Here is a 16810-nt window from a genome sequence, read left to right on the forward strand (position 1 = left end):
GTGAAGTAAAATTCATAAAAATTAAGCTACGGTCACTATCTCCAACATTGTCAAATTGCACTGATAAATGGATGGAAACTGGAAAGCAGACAAACAACCATCCAATCTCACACACCTATGTTCAATTTAGAGTGTCCAATTTACCTAATCCCCATATTATATCTTTTTGTGTAGTTTTTTTTCATCTTGACCTTTTCCACCCAGTAATATGTAGTGCGTATGTTTTGCCACAAGGTGGAGGTGTTTGGTCGATTTCTAGCTTACGAGCAGCACTTCATTAGCTCAAGTGGGTTAAAACATCACTGGGCTTTGTGTTTAATACGATTAAATTGGCACATGGTCACTAATATTTTCCAAATTGTCAAAAAAACAAACACCTGCTGTTATTTCTGAAACGTGAAGTGGATAATCATTGCTCAGTATATACAGCCTAGCTGTTGCCATGCATCCATTCTCAATGCACATGGTATAAAACTTGATGTGGTGCATCTGCTGCACCTGAAAGGATTCCTCCTTTGCCTCTGTGGGTGCTTGTTGAAAGGAAAAGTGTTTAAGTGACAACCTGCCAGAGTGAAAAAGAACTTGTGGGATCTTATTTCAAAGGTAATACTCTTCAGTTGATGTCAGATGACGTGATGGACAGGTGACATCAAACCTTTAAGTAGGCATGTCTTCCTCAAAGCTGTCCGCCATCCAGTTGTGTAACAGGCCTGATGATGATTTATGCCAGAAAGTGTTTGTGGAAGTGTGGAGATGAGACGGGCCGAGAGAGCTCAGGCGGGAGGACGGTGTTAACAGCTCTGTCAGTAACAAGGGGTTTCAGATCAGAATGTGTGGAATTCAGCTGTGATTGTTCTCCCTCAGCTCGGGCCAAAAAAACTTCAGGTTTTGCCTCCACCACAGGTTCAGAATTGACCCATCTGTTCCATGACAACGACCTAGTGTTCACTTCAACCAATCCCTTAACTTATATTTATGCCCCTTTAACCTGAATGTCCATAGAATAAATAATTATATACATTATCAAATGCCGTTGTAGGTTGATCTAAAACCATACATGTTTGCCATAAAGGTTCATCCTCACCAATGAAAAATAATAATCATGGGAAATGTAGTGTTGTAGCATTATGTTCTTATTATTTGGCTTTGCTTGGTTTTTGGATCTTGTTTGTACAGCGTTAGAAAATGTATCTGCTAAAACAATGTTCGCATATTCCCAGGTTGTAGATGTAATTGTAAGATTTTTATTTCATTTTAAGAATTTTAACATGTCAGAAGGAGGAGGCTTCATACTAAACTGCTCGACTAATCCTTTAAGATGCTTTAGGGAAATGGAACTTGGGTTAAGTGGGTGAGAAAAATTTAAATAGGTGGTTTGAGGTGACTGGCTCCTCTTTGACCAGACTTTAGAAAAACAATTACAATTTTCCAATTATAAATGTTTGAGCAGGTGGTGATGGTTAGATGCTTTGCATGAGTATTTTATTTTACTGCATCCGCCAAGGACGTCTTATTGTTTGCTACCTTTGTCTGTCTGTGAGCAACATAACTCAAAAAGGAAATGATGGCTTTTAATGATGTCATTCTGGGGCTGTTATAGACCAAAGAAAAATGTTACATTTTAGTGATCACTCATTTAGTATCATGACACTGTGAGGATCTGAGCTGTATGAAGGTTTGCACTCTCTGAGTCCTGTTATTTATTTATTTTCCTCATCAGCCACACTTAAATCATAAAGATCTTTATTCATTTATTCATAATACTGTGGTATTTTCAAATAGCTTCCCTAAATTAAAAACCACTAAGAAAATAAATGTATAACCCTTTGTAATGTCCTCCCCATTCACCTTGTTAGACGGTCATTTAAAGAATATAAAGTGGAAACGGGAACTTCATTCAAACACATTAACACTATTTCTTTATACCTTTTGGAATTTACGGTCAATAAGACCTCATTTACATGAACTTTGACCTTGTTTTTGAGTAAAATAAATCAAATCAATTATTCTCACCATAGTTAACGATCACGTGTGTTGATAGATCGTCACAGACTGGTATATGTCAAAGTTTAGTGAGGACCCACTTCAATTGTTTTAATGGCAGCAAATAATCAAATGAACCATCTGGTTTGACTGTTTATAAAGTGTAAAGTATAAACTATCATCCACCTCTTTTTCAACTTTTCAGTCAACTGTATTCCAACTCATTGCATGAAACATATAAAAGATGTCAACATTCATTCCAAAAAAAGGTAGAGTTAGTGTAATATACTGTAGGCTTTATCAGTGTATCTGTTGGTGGCTGGGTGTGATGTGATTTAACATCCACCTCTGGTGCCTGGTTATTAAATAAAATCAAACATGCTGCCACATGTCTGTCTAGGTGCGGTGTTGATGTCACTTTAAACTAAATCCTAACTATGGAATGTAGAAAATATCAATGAGTGTATCAGGTAATGCTTGCCCAGTTGTAGTTCCCGTTGACATGGAGACGGTTCAAATGGACTACAAAGCGTGTGGTCCATTAATAGTGACGCATTTCCTCTTTTTCCACTGTTGGATTACCCCCCCTCATTCACACACACACACACACACACAGTGCTGTGTCTTGCTGCGTCCACACACACACACACTCACACGCTGAGTCCCCGGCTCCTTGGAAATTTCCCTGAATGCGGAGGCGGAGGAGGATTTAGAGAATCTCAGAGTGCTGCTGAGGATCGGTACAGTCGGCCAGCGTGCATCTTCCCACTTGCATGAAATGCAGCATAGGTTCTGAAGGTAGGTCCACAGCCGTAATCTGCTTATTCTGCTGCAGACACAGGAATCTGTCTCTCCCACAAGCTTTATAACAAAATGCACGGTGTGTCTTCTTGTGTGTGAATGTGAATCCTCTCGCCTCCTTCTCGGAGCTTTGAATGGATCGTAGATAAGTTGTGTATCGTTTGAATCCCTCAAACTTTGATTGTGGACCTCTCCTTGTGGCATCGGTCGGCTCGGTTTGGACTTTAAAGGGCTGCAGCGGGAGAGGGGAAGCAGGTCGCGTGCACTGAGCAGTATATATTTAATTATTCGAATGAAACCGCGAGATTAAGCGCGTGGACAGCGGTGGGTGTTTTTGTCGAGGGTGTCAATGAAGAGTAACCAAAGTTACACTGACTGCACTAGCCGGCGTATGTATGCGCGCGCGTGTGTGTGTTTGTGTGTGTGTGTGTGTGTGTGAGAGAGATGACTCCGCCATGTTACGTGACCATCTCAGTCAAAGCTGCCACAGGCAATTGTTCCCAACTTTTATTCTCCCGTTTTTTCACGCTGCCATGTCTTACGCCCTCGAGTCAAAACGCACATAAAGGGGTCGGTGTGTTAAAGAACCCACGACGACCCCACTCATTACAGCCCCGCCACTATTAGGCTAATCATCCCACAGGCTGCTGCTGGGGGTGGTGGGTTAACCCCGTGTTTTATTCCCAGCTCCAAGCAGCGTGTTCGCCCACGACGCATACATAGTAATAGTGGGTGCGTGTGGTTGCCATTCTGTGGTCCACAGCGTGCTTATCGCGGTCAAGGTGATAATGAGAGCAGCGTGGGGTGGTAATTAAAGAAAGCAAAAACGCGCCGTGGTGGGGCCACACAGTACACGCAGAGTAATACATGGTTACACACTGCGGCAGCGGGCGACACTGTATGTATGTATGTATGTATGTATGAAGTGTGTGAGGATGGCTGCCTGTGTCGGCACCGCTGCTGCCACACCCCTTCACAGAAACGGCAGCAGCACAGCCTCTGCCATCACTTCATGTCACTGTTCATTGTCAGCGGAGGGAGAAGGAAAAACAAAAAGCAATCATGCCCACAACAGTGCCCTCCTCCTCCTCCTCCTCCTCCTCCTTACAGCTGATCAGTTAATACCTGGCTGGATTAATCACTTACTCACGTGCCAAGTTTGTGCACACGGATGGATGCCCTCCATACTAGTAATGTGCAATGTGTGTGTTGGGTATGATCAGTGGTATGAGATGGGGGGCCACCAGTGAGGCAAGAGATGTTAGATAAGCATGTTTCCTCTTGGGCAGTTTCATGAGCGAAAGTACCCCTCCTCTTCCCTCTCGCTTACTCACACACGTCTGGTTTTGATTTAAAGATATAATATGTACCATTTCTCAATTAAAATATCAAAAGGGTGAGACTACGTTAACCATTGAAACACTGTGAAACGTTTCCAGTGCTTGTGCGTGTTTCTGTTCAGTGTTACAGACTGTTTTGCTTTTAATAACATCATCCGCTTTATCCGTTTCTACTCTAACTTCTGTGGCAAACTTCGTATGGGATGTCAGAGTGAAGAAGGAAATATTCAGTACTATTTGTCACTCACTACGTTTACATGCACAGTTTGATCGAGCGATGGCTGTAGTCCAACTAAGACGGAGGAGAAAATCGATGTATTGGCTGTGTACGTCTGACTCCGCCTCCGTAGGTGGCGCTGTATATCTCTATAAGCTAGTGTGTATTGAATCAGTTTCCTGTTGACCTTTTATGTCGCAGAAAAACAAACCGCACACGGCGAGATGGATCGTGCTGTGGTCCTGTATGTTTCATACTTGCTGTACACGTTCGTGTTGACGCACATTAGACCAGCATGGCTTGGTGGTTGCTTTGTTGTCCGAAGAAAGACGCCGCCGCTGCCGCAGTTGTTGTCTCCTTCTACTTCTGGGTCAAAGACCAGGGAGTCAGATTCCAGTCTGTATACATGCAGGAGTAACCAGACTATGAATCACATTATCCAGGTGTGTTAGTCTGACTAAGATTAGCTCAATTTTAGTCAGACTAACGTGTTTACATGAACCAAGTTATTGTCTTAGTCTGACTAAAATCCCACTTTTAACATGCATGTAAACGCAGTGACTAAAGGATCATGACTACTCGTTGCCATTTGCTGTTAGTTCTGCCATTGTGGCTCTTGTGCTTCATGGGGAGACCTTTGGTGGCGAAATGCGATCATTCCCATGACCCCACACCTGCAGGAGTGGTCGCAGGAGATGCGGTGTGGATGCACCTTAATGCCGGCTATGAACGGTCGTATGTGGCACTGTTGTTGGCACTGGCACTGGTAGTGGTTAGCACGGTTGCCTCACAGCGAGAAGGTTTGATTCTTGATTCGGGTTTGATTCCTGGTCTGGAACCTTTCTGTGTGGAGTTTAAATGTTCTCCCTGTGTCTGCGTGGGTTTCCTCTGGGCTCTCCTGCTTCCTCCCTCCATCAAAACATGTATGATTGTAAGACCCATTTGGTCAGGTTGGCCCGTTGTCACAGCGGCTCTGATCATCCCTTTATGTAATTACGTACTGTACGTGCAATTTTGGTTGCATAATGACAATAAAGATCCTTTCCTCCTTGCTTTGTGGAGGTCACCTGTTCAAGCAGATAATACAGAGTTCATCACTGCAAATCTTATCTGTTTAAGAACTAATTTGTCCCAGTTTTTATCACATCCCCTAACACTAGCCTAAAATAAGCAGTGATAATCACATGGAAATTATATTGAGGTTGTTCAGGAGAATCTGCTAATGTTTGGAGAACCAGAGTTTTGGGAGCATTGAGATCCTTATGTCTCCTCTTATTTGTGTGTATTTCTGTAGCAGCTTCATATACAGTATATGCCTGGCATATGTACTACAGCATTTAGAGTTGGTTTCCGGGCTTTTTTCGTGTGGATTGTCGTAAGATTGTTTTGGGAATGTTCAGTTTCCTTGTGAATAAGGCCTCACCCGTAGATGTCACTAATTCTTACATACTGGACCTTTAATACCAGGTCTCAGTTGGGCCTATGAAGCTTTTGGCAGCAAAGTAGTGGCATGGAGTTTAGATGGGGGTTTCCCCACATGCTGCTGTTGCAGTCTCCTAGCTGATTATAGAATTTAAGGGGCTCCTGACCAAATTATCTTCGCTGTTGACTAATGTAATCTTGGGGACTTCAAGCTTGGGGCCCCAGGCCTGCTAATGTCTGCCTGTTGCAACTCCCCTGCTGTTCCCCACTCCCCCCTCCAGCTGCCTAGACCTTGTCTTGTCAGGAAAAGACACATGACCTTAAAGGCTGGGGTGTGTGTGTGTGTGTGTGTGTGTGTGTGTGTGTGTGTGTGTGTGTGTGTGTGTGTGTGTGTGTGTGTGTGTGTGTGTGTGTGTGTGTGTGTGTGTGTGTGTGTGTGTGTGTGTGTGCAGTTGAGGTGGCAGTTGAGGTGGCATTTCTTGTGAGGATGCGCGGCAGTTATTCATAAATTCATTTTTACACTCGTAAAAAAAAATCCTTAGTCAATATAGGGGAGACAGAAAATTACAGCGGCCTAGAGAATGTCATCACATTTCCTCAAGTTGCCCACGGCTAAAATCTATTCTTCTAAAATGGCAGCTCTCATGTAATGAACCAGGCTCATATTCTCTTGCACTGATGGGCTATGCTTCTGTTTCATCTCTGTAAAAATGTTGTTTTCTGAAGCCAAACATGCCACCTTTACATATGGCATTTGAAAGTGTTTCTGTGATCAGATAGCGCTTCACCACATGCATTTACACCCGTGTCTCTCCGGTGTCCTCATAAAGATCCGATTGCTATCTGATCACCCCCTTACGTCACATCCCTCTCTTCTTCTGAAAAGATTTGCAGCAGGAGACTATGGTGTCACATCCTGTGCACTGCCATATCAACAACAATGTTCACTGCAGGTTAACCTAAGACAAGTGGAAAAGCGGCATCAGAGACTTGATGCATTTACACTTCTGTTCGATGTGGCCAATGCGTCTCCGACCACCTCCTGAAGTGGTTTGGCAGATCAGATACCAATCAGTCCTTGGTTTATATTTTATTTACTGTATTTGGTCAGCTGCTGTCTGATTGCTATCCGATCACAGAAAACACATTTTAATGGTGTAAAGGGGGCCATAATAAGAAGTTACTACCTATTGTTGCTACTTGGTCTGCAGCTCTTCCACCACCAGTGATAAATCTACAATGAAAAGATATTTTACGTCATAATAGCATGAGTTGATACAGCCATTAATGCTGTTTAGTAGTTTGTAACTAATATTCTTAAAGCAGAGTGATCGACACATACTTTCTCCTATTGTGTAGCTGTTCAGTCATTTGGTGCTGAAAGGAGAAGCAGCATGAATCATAGACCAAGCTGTGATAGTTATAGTAACATTCAATGGCCATGTGCTCCTGGCTTGTGAAGTCCATCAAGTACAATCTCGTACAGTATTTGAGGGGGTCTTACTCATGACTAATTTATTAATCTGTCCCTTTGTCCGGCATGGAAATGGGCGTCTGCTGTCACTTTTGACCACAGAGAGGAAGTAATGAGTGATGACACTTTAATCACAAGAGCTACAATGTTAATGGACTGGGCAAATGGAGGAGGGGGGGCAGTACAGTACCATGACCCTGCTAGGAAATAAAATGAATGCTCAGATTATTTGGTTTCTATTTTCTTTAGCCACGTTTCCACCAAGGCGTGCAGATCACTTGCTTTTACGTTGGTGAGAAGGACACCAAAATAACCGATCTGTACCATCCCAGTTTTTGGCACCCTTCTGTTGGCACCAAGCACAGTGGTCCGCCTCTGATGTCCATTGATCTGTCAACAGACAATCAAAAAAATGGAAAAAAATGGCGGTGTTTTTCCGTGCAGCCTGCAGTCTTCTCTCAAACAAAGCTTGTTTTCTGTGATTATCAGCCACATGTCAGGAAGAAAGAACACAGGATGCTGGATGTCCTCCATTGTTGTTCTTTGTTTACTGTGTTATTCTTCTTGTAGAATGTGTCGGTGAGCCTGTACGACGTCATTTGCGTGACTGACACAGCTGCGTCAATAGCTACGTAACTTGTGTACTTGGCCCACACACATTCATGGCGGGTCCTAACTGCACTGTGGCGAGCTGCCCTGTAGTGCTTAGTGGAAATGAGGCTTTTGAAATGCGATGAATCTGTTGTTATTCGAGCACCAACCCGTGTCGACTCTGCATGTCCGTCTGAAACAAGTGTTTGGAAGTGTTTGCAACCAAGCGTTGGTGTTGAGTTGCCAAAATTGGCAAAAGTAAGTGTTGCGTTCTTTTTTTGAATTGAGAAATAATGGTCCTGACTAGTAACGCTACTATCGATCATCATGGTGAAAAACACTTGAACATTCAGTTTCAGGATAGATCTCTGGAGGCTGAATCGTGAACTCATTAAATTGCCAGACGTTTGTTTGCCACGTCACATTCGAGCTGCTCTTGATCAGGAAATTAAGATGAAGTATTTTGTTGTTAAAGCCTCATAAGCGGGTTCACCCAGAGGACTATGATTAGCACGTTTCACATTTAGAAGCATTGTATATATCAGTCTCTTGTGTGTGTGTGTGTGTGTGTGTGTGTGTGCACCTGTTTATGGCACTCTGCCTCCTCTCTTCTCCTCTGTGAACTCTGTGCCCTCCGAGTACGCTGACAACTTCTCACACCATATCATGATTAAATATTTCCCCAAGTGTTGAAATTTCTCCATGTTTTGTTCAACATAAACCCAACTTTCCCAATCGTCATTGATAATGTAAGAAAAAATTCTCTCAATTTGGATTCAGGCAAATATTCCAAAAATCCCAAATGTGTGCAATTGGCAAGATTTAAGTTATATAAAGTCAGCATTTTTCTGTAACATTTGTTTACTTTCTGCTAATAACTGTTGGTGACAGTTTTCAGCCTTTCCCATCATGAATTCACATTCCACACCTACAACGTGAGTTTATGTGGTCACACTGTAAATAGATGCAGTTGTTTTGTGTTCTGTTGTATTGAATCGCTTCTTTAGTTTTTTTTTACTGTGTTAACCAACGGTTTTTACCAAATATTCAGAGACTGAAGTCTTGAAGTGTGGGAAAAAATTTCTTACTTTTTTTGTTACTCTGAATGAATCGTCTACTAATTTGGTGATTTCTGATTGTTTCAGCTTCTTAAATGTGAATATTTTCTGGTTTCTTTGCTCCATATAACAAAGATATCATTAAAAGTGATTTTGGTTTGTGGACAAAAACAAGACATTTGAGAACCACATTATTTCCAGGTTTGACAAACACTCATCAACATTTTCTTTTAAGCATTTTCTGACATTTTATGGGCCAAACAATTACTCGATTAATTGCGAAAAAAAACAGTAGATTAATTGATTATGAAAATAATCGTTAGTTGTAGCTCCAATTGAACGGTCTTACAGAGTTGAGCCACAATCACACTGTTGCAAAGGGTTGTGTTTAGTACAAAGAGTTGTGCAGTGTGAGAGGAGGGACTATGAATGGAGAAGTAAGAATATCTGGCCTAGTTCAAGTTGACATTATCACAGAATTTGACACTTCACTGCGACCTAGCCAAGGCATGTGTAACTTTAAACATAAGACCTAAATCACAAGATTCCACACAGGTCTCCCTGTGAGAAAAAGAGGGCTATCTGTGGCTCGTATTTCAACTCTCCGTTTTCCTTTTCAAAAAGGCACAAATTCCGCTCCAGATGTGCCTGTTGTTCACAATGTCTAGGTTATTTAGAGACTCGGGTGTGAAAATGCTATTGTCTCTCTTTTAGTATGAAAACTATGTGGCTGTTTTTTTTTAGTCTGGACAGACAGAAATTGAGATTTTTGGAAATGATGATGCAATTACCCACATTCACATCCGAAGTGGTTCTTATCTGCCACGACTCAACTGTCAGCTGTGAATTGTCAGTTCCAAATGAAAACCTAGTAATGTGGATGCAACAGTCTGAGATTTTATCAGACGGAAATAATAAATGCTATTTATATAACACTTTTCAGGAACTTAAAGTTGCTTTACATTAAAATCGCAATAACAAACAAGATAATTAATGAAGAAAAAGGGGGGACATACCCCCACATACAAATAAGTTAAAACATTTAAAGCAATGTTGAAAAGGTGAGTTTTGAGGAGTGATTTTAAATGAGAGGTCAGAACAATCACAGATGGGTTTGCGTAGTGAGTTCCGGAGGGAGGAGGCTCTGTCTCCCCAGAATAAACACTGAATCACTCTGCACTCTCCTTTTTGTCTTCTCCATTTTAAAGTAGCTTTCTATAATTAGCAATATGTATTCAGCCCACATGACATTGAGGTGCAATGGATTTCAGTCGTGTCATGCTCAAAATTACAACTGATCGGACGGCAAAGTCAGTCAAACATGAAGAAACTGACTCCGGGTTCAAATCGGAATGCAGCCGATTATGACAAATTTCAGTCCATCAGTGGTAATAATTCCATGTGTGAGTTTTCAAATGTTTTAAATGCCTGGTCACTGTTGGACGGATGTAACTGAAGCTGCTTTCCTGGCACCTCATATCTACTTTCTACTTTTCCCACCTCCCACTGAGTTCTGGTTTGCCTGCCTCCCACTCAGTCCACCATCCAATGCACATTACATCACAGAATAGAAGCCAATGCAATCCAGCAATATGAAGAACTAGTTCAGCACAAGAGGCATTTGCTAACTGATTGGTTTTAAATACTCCGTGTGAGTCAAGGATCGATTATGGATCTGATTCTTTTTTTTCCGGCCCAGTCCATAATTAAACACAAAGTATGTTTCAGGAGGAGCAGCCTGTCTGAGCAAGTGTTGCCCTGCAGCAGCCTCTGTGTGTGTGCTGTGGTTGATGGAGGTCCTCTGTCAGGTTTAAAAATACAAATTTGTGGCCATGCCGATCAGTCTGAAGCAGCATTAGCCCCCGCGGTGGATAAATATCGATGGGGCTTTCTGCCGACTACTAAACAGGCCTTTTGAATCGATGTTCATTAGTGGTGCAGAAATAATGTCTTATGGATATTCTCAGGTCTACTGTTTCAATATGGATTTAAACCTGTGTGTAATTTCTGCACATTAATACTAGCACATGCTTAATGAGGACACAGGAGCTGTGATGGATGTGCAGGATTTATTAGTGTGTGTGAAATATAATGTTACTGATTTATCATTTCGTTAATGTCAGTTTAAACTATGACATAAAACTTGATCTCTGTGATGAAATTATGTGAAGTGGTCTTGTTTACGTCTGTCACTGGGAAATTAATACCAGCTATTTATGATTTGCTACCTGAAACTGCTCGGCATGGCATATGTTACAGCGTTTTTGGCTATAAATATTTTAACACAAGCTAAAAGGGCTATTTATGATTTTAAACCTGCCCTTCATTTTTCTGGTTATTAGAATTTGTACATCATTGTTGACATTGATATATTGATTCCTTGCAGTATTTTCTATTATTGCACTAGTGGGCTGTGATTACTGTTGACTTTTGTCATTTATAAAAAAAAAAAAATCAATTTAAATGGAAAGATCACTTGATGGTCAGTTTTTTTTGGGACAGATCCAGGTGCCGTTTTAAAACCCCTGCTTGTAATTTGAGGGAATTTGGCCACAGCTTACCACCATGTAAAACCCCTTGGCGGAAAGAGTATCTGTTCTGAAATATGTTTCAGGTTACAGCTTAGCTCTTGAGCTATTACTGGACTGTATCTGTGACAGAAATCCCTGCTGCCATGGCTGCCACCTCGAGAATCTTAAGTCACCATGGCAGAAATGTAACCTCATCAGATGTCTGTTGGACCTAAGCACTCAGCACTGCGAACACTGAGTGTAGACCCCATCGATTGAACACAATACTGTATGACACTCTAATAATTTACTAATTTTAAACTTAATTGTAATTTTTTTTTTTAATTTTTTTAAATGTATCTTGCTATAGCCAGTCAAAAGCAGCAACTGTATTAAAACTAAAAACAGGTTGAAATATGACAGGAGCATGCCTTTTACATGGAGATAGCTGGTTTGCTTCCCCAGACATTGTTTAAAGAGGCTGTAGACAGCATGTGATCCATGAACTCTACACATTTTTTGTTATTTATAGCAACTTATTCATGTTTCTTGCCATTTATACTTGGAGTACAAGGGAAGTGGCAAGTGTGTAATCTAAATTGTTGATATTTCTCTTTTTAATGTGAGAGAAAAGTGACTACTGAATCTGCAACCAATAGTCTTGAAACCGCTTTGTATTTTAAAATATTTGACGCTCCCCGACTTCTATTTCCAAAGTCATGTGCTCATTACTCAACAGGTTTGTTGTTTGTTGACAAATTTCAACATTTGTATCACTCATCAAATTATTTTTGTCTCTGTGACGTTGTGGTTTGTGAAAATAATCCTGTATTGGAATTCCCCAGGAAGTGACTGTGGAGCTGCTCAGAGCTTTGCTGATTGGGCGTGAGCGAACGCTCTGGCAGTGCTGGAAATGTACACCCCCACACCCCCACCCACCGCCCTCTCCTCTGCCCTCCTGCAGCCCCAGGACAGCTATTCTTGGTTTTCCCATAAGGATAAATTCTTGCTGCAAATGTTTGGCAGCTAACTTGGGGAGTTACCCCACTGTATAAGGCCACCCTGCTAGCACCGAGGCCTGAAATTGTCCCGGTGTGATGTATGAGGGAGTTTCATTTGCAATATTGTATGTATTCCCCTTAAAGGAATACTTCACCGAGGCTTAATTAGACTCGTTTTATTACAATATTGGTTATGAGGAGAAGTCTTGGTGTTAAGTTAAAACTTTATTTCAGGAGGAGTATAGTCTCCTGGTGGGAGAAAAATGATATACATCCAGCATATGAGTAGTTTATGCTACTTTTTGTTTTTGAACATGGTTAATTGTTGAAACGCACTGCTCCATTTCTGAAGAAATATGGCTTCTTGTTTGAGAATTTGCATTTATGAATGTGAAATTACCTTTTACTGCAAGACTGACGAGGGGAAAAAAAATGCATCATTGTCCTTCAAGTAATCATAACAGTCGAGTGTAAAGAGTTAAGTCAGAAAACATTGCTAACTGTAAAGGAGTTAATGCATTTCCAAAGTTGATATGTGAATCCACAAGGCCAGAATCGATGTGAAACAATGTCAGACTTCAACTGTAAAAGTAGTGCAGTAAAAGCTATGGAGCAACTTTAATGAGACTTCTTTAATTTTATTTCTTGAAAGGAACTTTTTGGGGTGAGGACCAGACTTTTTCCCAGTCTTCTTTATTGAGAAATATACTCCAATAGAAAGCTGCAGAGGGGGTAGAGACTCTTCCCCTCACAATTCATGGACAGTGATGGCAATTGTGTGTAAGCATAATTAGTTTCTAATTTATTGTCCACTTTTAGTCTTGATGCTTGCATGGTGAAATTGGTGTTGGTGCTTTATCCCAGAAGTGGCTGTCAACCACAGGGGTGTGCTTTGTTGACCATATGGTTATTTTATTATATTATATTATATTATATTATATTATATTATATTATATTATATTATATTATATTTTATTATATTTTATTATATTTTATTATATTATATTATACAAGGAAATACAAGGATAGGCATTTTCTGAAGTTTGCAGATGATGGATTGTTAAATCAGTCTGCTCCAGGATGGAGAGGTCAATCGTCGGCCCCTCCTGAATGACTTTGTAGAGTGGTGTGATGAAGTTAAATGTCCAAAAAAAAACCTAAAGATGAGCCATCGACCTCAGAAAAACTTCCCTCTCAACCTCACCAACTATTATTAAGGGCTCATTTGTTGAGACAGTGGAGTGCTATAAATCCCTGGAAACGGTGATTGACAAAAATGTGAATTCTCACTTTAATATGTCTGCAATCTGCGAAAAGGCCTTGCAAAAACTCTACTTCCTGCTCAGTCTGAAAAGTGCAGTCGATCTTGACCAGGTACAGGTACTGAGTCCCGACTTGAACAGTGACTTAAATTGAATATCTTATTCTTTTTATGTTCTATTTATCCTTGTGGTTGTTTTGTTACCGTTGTGATTGTATGTTATGTTGTGTTGTGTTAGTGCGAATCAATTTTCCCCTTGAGGGACAATAAAGGCCTGGACTGAACTGAACTGAACGTAGGGTTCAGTGTTCAGAAAGCCAGCATGTATGAATGTCTCCTGTCACAGCGTCTCTTATTTGAACCCAGAACTTTTAAACCTTCTGTTAAAAAGCTTTGCCCAGGCTCATTTAACCTCAGTTATTTTTGTAGACTGTGAAATATCCTGTGTCATAAAAATAGTTGTTGTTTTTTTAACACCTCGTGACCAGTAAACTGATCTTTGTGAACAAAATTAGTGGGAAGGTTACAACACAGCTTAGGAATGGAAGTATAAAATGTGTTGTTCTCTGACGTGGTTGTTGTCATTATTAGATTTGAAGATAATACAGACGAGATAACTGATCTAATCTAACTCATTCCCTTCTTTTATGCATTGCTATTTATGGGTCATGTGTTCTTTTCATACCGTACAGTGTGTCGGGGTACAAAGTGCAGTAACTCACAGTTTTAGCAGGCTGGATGGTCCTCTTTTCACAAATCTCTTGACGTGCACCGTTCGAAAACCGTGTTTTCCGTCAACATATCGATTGTTTGTGTTGTTCCATTTCATGATACGCAAAAACTCTTTCCCCTAGAATTTCTTTTTAGTAGTGGTGCGGTCGTGCATGTGTCTCTGCGGAAGCTATGACAGTGCGGCACATAATATTCATTCAAGTGAAAGTAGTTTTGAATAAAATGGCTTCATCATTTGAGATGATTCATTTTGTGTCTTAATTAGCAGGTTTTTGGTGCCCACTTGTGCAAGTTTTGAATGATAATCATTAGTGGCACATTGGTGATACATTGGCACAACCCAAATTTTCAACTACAGCAGCTTGGGCTGAACCATTTTGAATAAATATCTAATTGCAATTGTTTTGACTAAGATTGCTGTTGTGATATGATTCACAGTACGAGAGGGAATGGTACCTTTTACATAATTGTTCTCGTTTCCATTTCAGTGACATATTTAAAATGATTAGTGTGTGATATTTGTGCAGATCTGTGAGAAGCAAAGATGTCTTCTTCAGACTGTAGAATAAGATGTGTATAGGCCAGGGCAATATTTAATATAAAATGTTAATTCTTTGCACATTTTGGCTTTAAGAAATATTGCACCTCCTGCGATTTGAAATTACAGTAAGCCTTAATGCGATTTCGACAAAATTTCGATTAATTGCTGAATGAATGTAGGGGAAACACTGTGTTTTTTTTTTTTAATGATATAGATCATGCTATATCTCAGTGCTTTTGGTTTGTAGTTTTTATATCCTTTGCACAGCACTTTGGTCAGCTTCATCTGTTTTTGATGTACGATTTTGGACCTTTTGCCTATAACTGAAATGCCGATATATTGGAAATGCCTTGGCCAATTTCCGGTATGCGTTCATTCCTGTGTGTCAACTGCAGAGATCTTTGAATCTCTTCTGTAATGAAATTCTCATAATATTGTGCAAAATAAATAAACAAAATAGTTGGTAGGAGGTAGCAGCCAATTATATGCGCTGTTATAGTCATTAGGCATATCGGGCAATCTTGGCTGCCGATAATGATATTTTGCCGATAATATCCTAGTTTTGATGATGTTTGGTCTGTTTTTGACCCCCAACGAGAGACTTCATTTCCTGTGGCCCTGTGCTTTAGTTCAGATATCCTGTATACTGCAGTTCTCAAACACATCCTACCTGACACTGCAAAAATCACGGCACCAGAAATAGCCCTTTATGTGGCAGTTAATGTATGACTGTTACACAATCATAGTTGTGTCAGAGTTCCTCGCCCTCGGCTCAAACCTCTCTGCCTGGAACAAACTTCTGCTCTGCACCCCCACCTCTCTGCGAGCCTCTGATATTGCTCGCAGAGTTCAAATAGAGCTATATAAGGGAAAGCATCCTTTGTTTATTAGTTAAGGGAGAGTGCATGGGAGCGTTGCCAGGCCTCGGAGTAGAAACTGGGGACGGAGAGGAGAAGACGAAAGACCACTCAAACACAGTGTACTCTGCTATGCAAGACCTGTAAACATGGCTCCTTTTTTATGGTGGTGTTGTAAGTGTGGCAGCTGGTTTACATTACATGTGGAAAGCTTGGTGTTAATCAAGGGGCCAAAAATAGCCTTTTATTTGTGCTATGTGCTATGTGCTATGGGCAGGGCTCGCTGTTGCAGCACTAACCACAGGGATACGGTGGCTGCATTAGCTGCGTCCAACTGACTTTGTCTGGTGGACATTGTCAGACGAGTTATGAGCCATGGAAATTGTTGGAGACGGGCCATCCACCTGCTGCAATATGGATCCTCCGCTATTGTTCAACTCCCAGTTTGGCAGGTGTGTCCTGGCTGTTCACTTCTCACCTCAGCTTCAGTATTTCGTCCCCCCGACTCCCCTACAAGGTCCAGTAAAGACAGAACATGTTGGGATTGAGATTAAATGTTAAAGGGTTGGATATTTGCAGATGTCCAATGACGGCGCATGAGTAGATATTCATCTTGCTGTATGAGGTGGTTGAAGTTGTTTCTTCAACTTTCTGTCAGAAACAAAACTCATTCCTTAACTATCTTATCGTGTTAAGTATCACCGTCAACTGATAATGTTGTGATGTTTTTGACCACATGTATTGATCTGTTGATATATTGTTATTGGAGAAAGTTAAAATGTGAGTTTGAAAGCTAAGAAGACAGTTTATATACTAACCCTAGACTATACTGCTGACCCTGGGTCTCTTATGTTTTAGCAGCAGGGGCAAACTCTTTTAAATTGTGACTGAAAGGCTCAGATACAGGTTCTACTAAGTTTGGTTGTCAGCTTAACATAATTGCCATTAGAACTCCCTGCTGCTGGACGCAAATTCACTTTAAACTAACTGGTGCATTGCAGTGAGTAGGACTAATGCCAATT

At 40.8% G+C, this 16810-nt stretch overlaps 1 protein-coding gene across 1 annotated transcript in view; it reads left to right on the top strand.

Moving 5' to 3' along the window:
* Positions 1-16221: 16221 nt before the first annotated feature.
* Positions 16222-16810, top strand: part of LOC122778829 (talin-2-like) — a 133714-nt gene continuing 133125 nt past the window's right edge. The window contains exon 1 of the mRNA XM_044040931.1: positions 16222-16240. The gene's annotated coding sequence lies outside the window, so the exon portion shown is untranslated. The remainder of the gene's footprint in view (positions 16241-16810) is intronic.

This window comes from Solea senegalensis, linkage group LG12 (assembly GCF_019176455.1).
Source record: "Solea senegalensis isolate Sse05_10M linkage group LG12, IFAPA_SoseM_1, whole genome shotgun sequence".
Taxonomy (NCBI): Eukaryota; Metazoa; Chordata; class Actinopteri; order Pleuronectiformes; family Soleidae; genus Solea; species Solea senegalensis.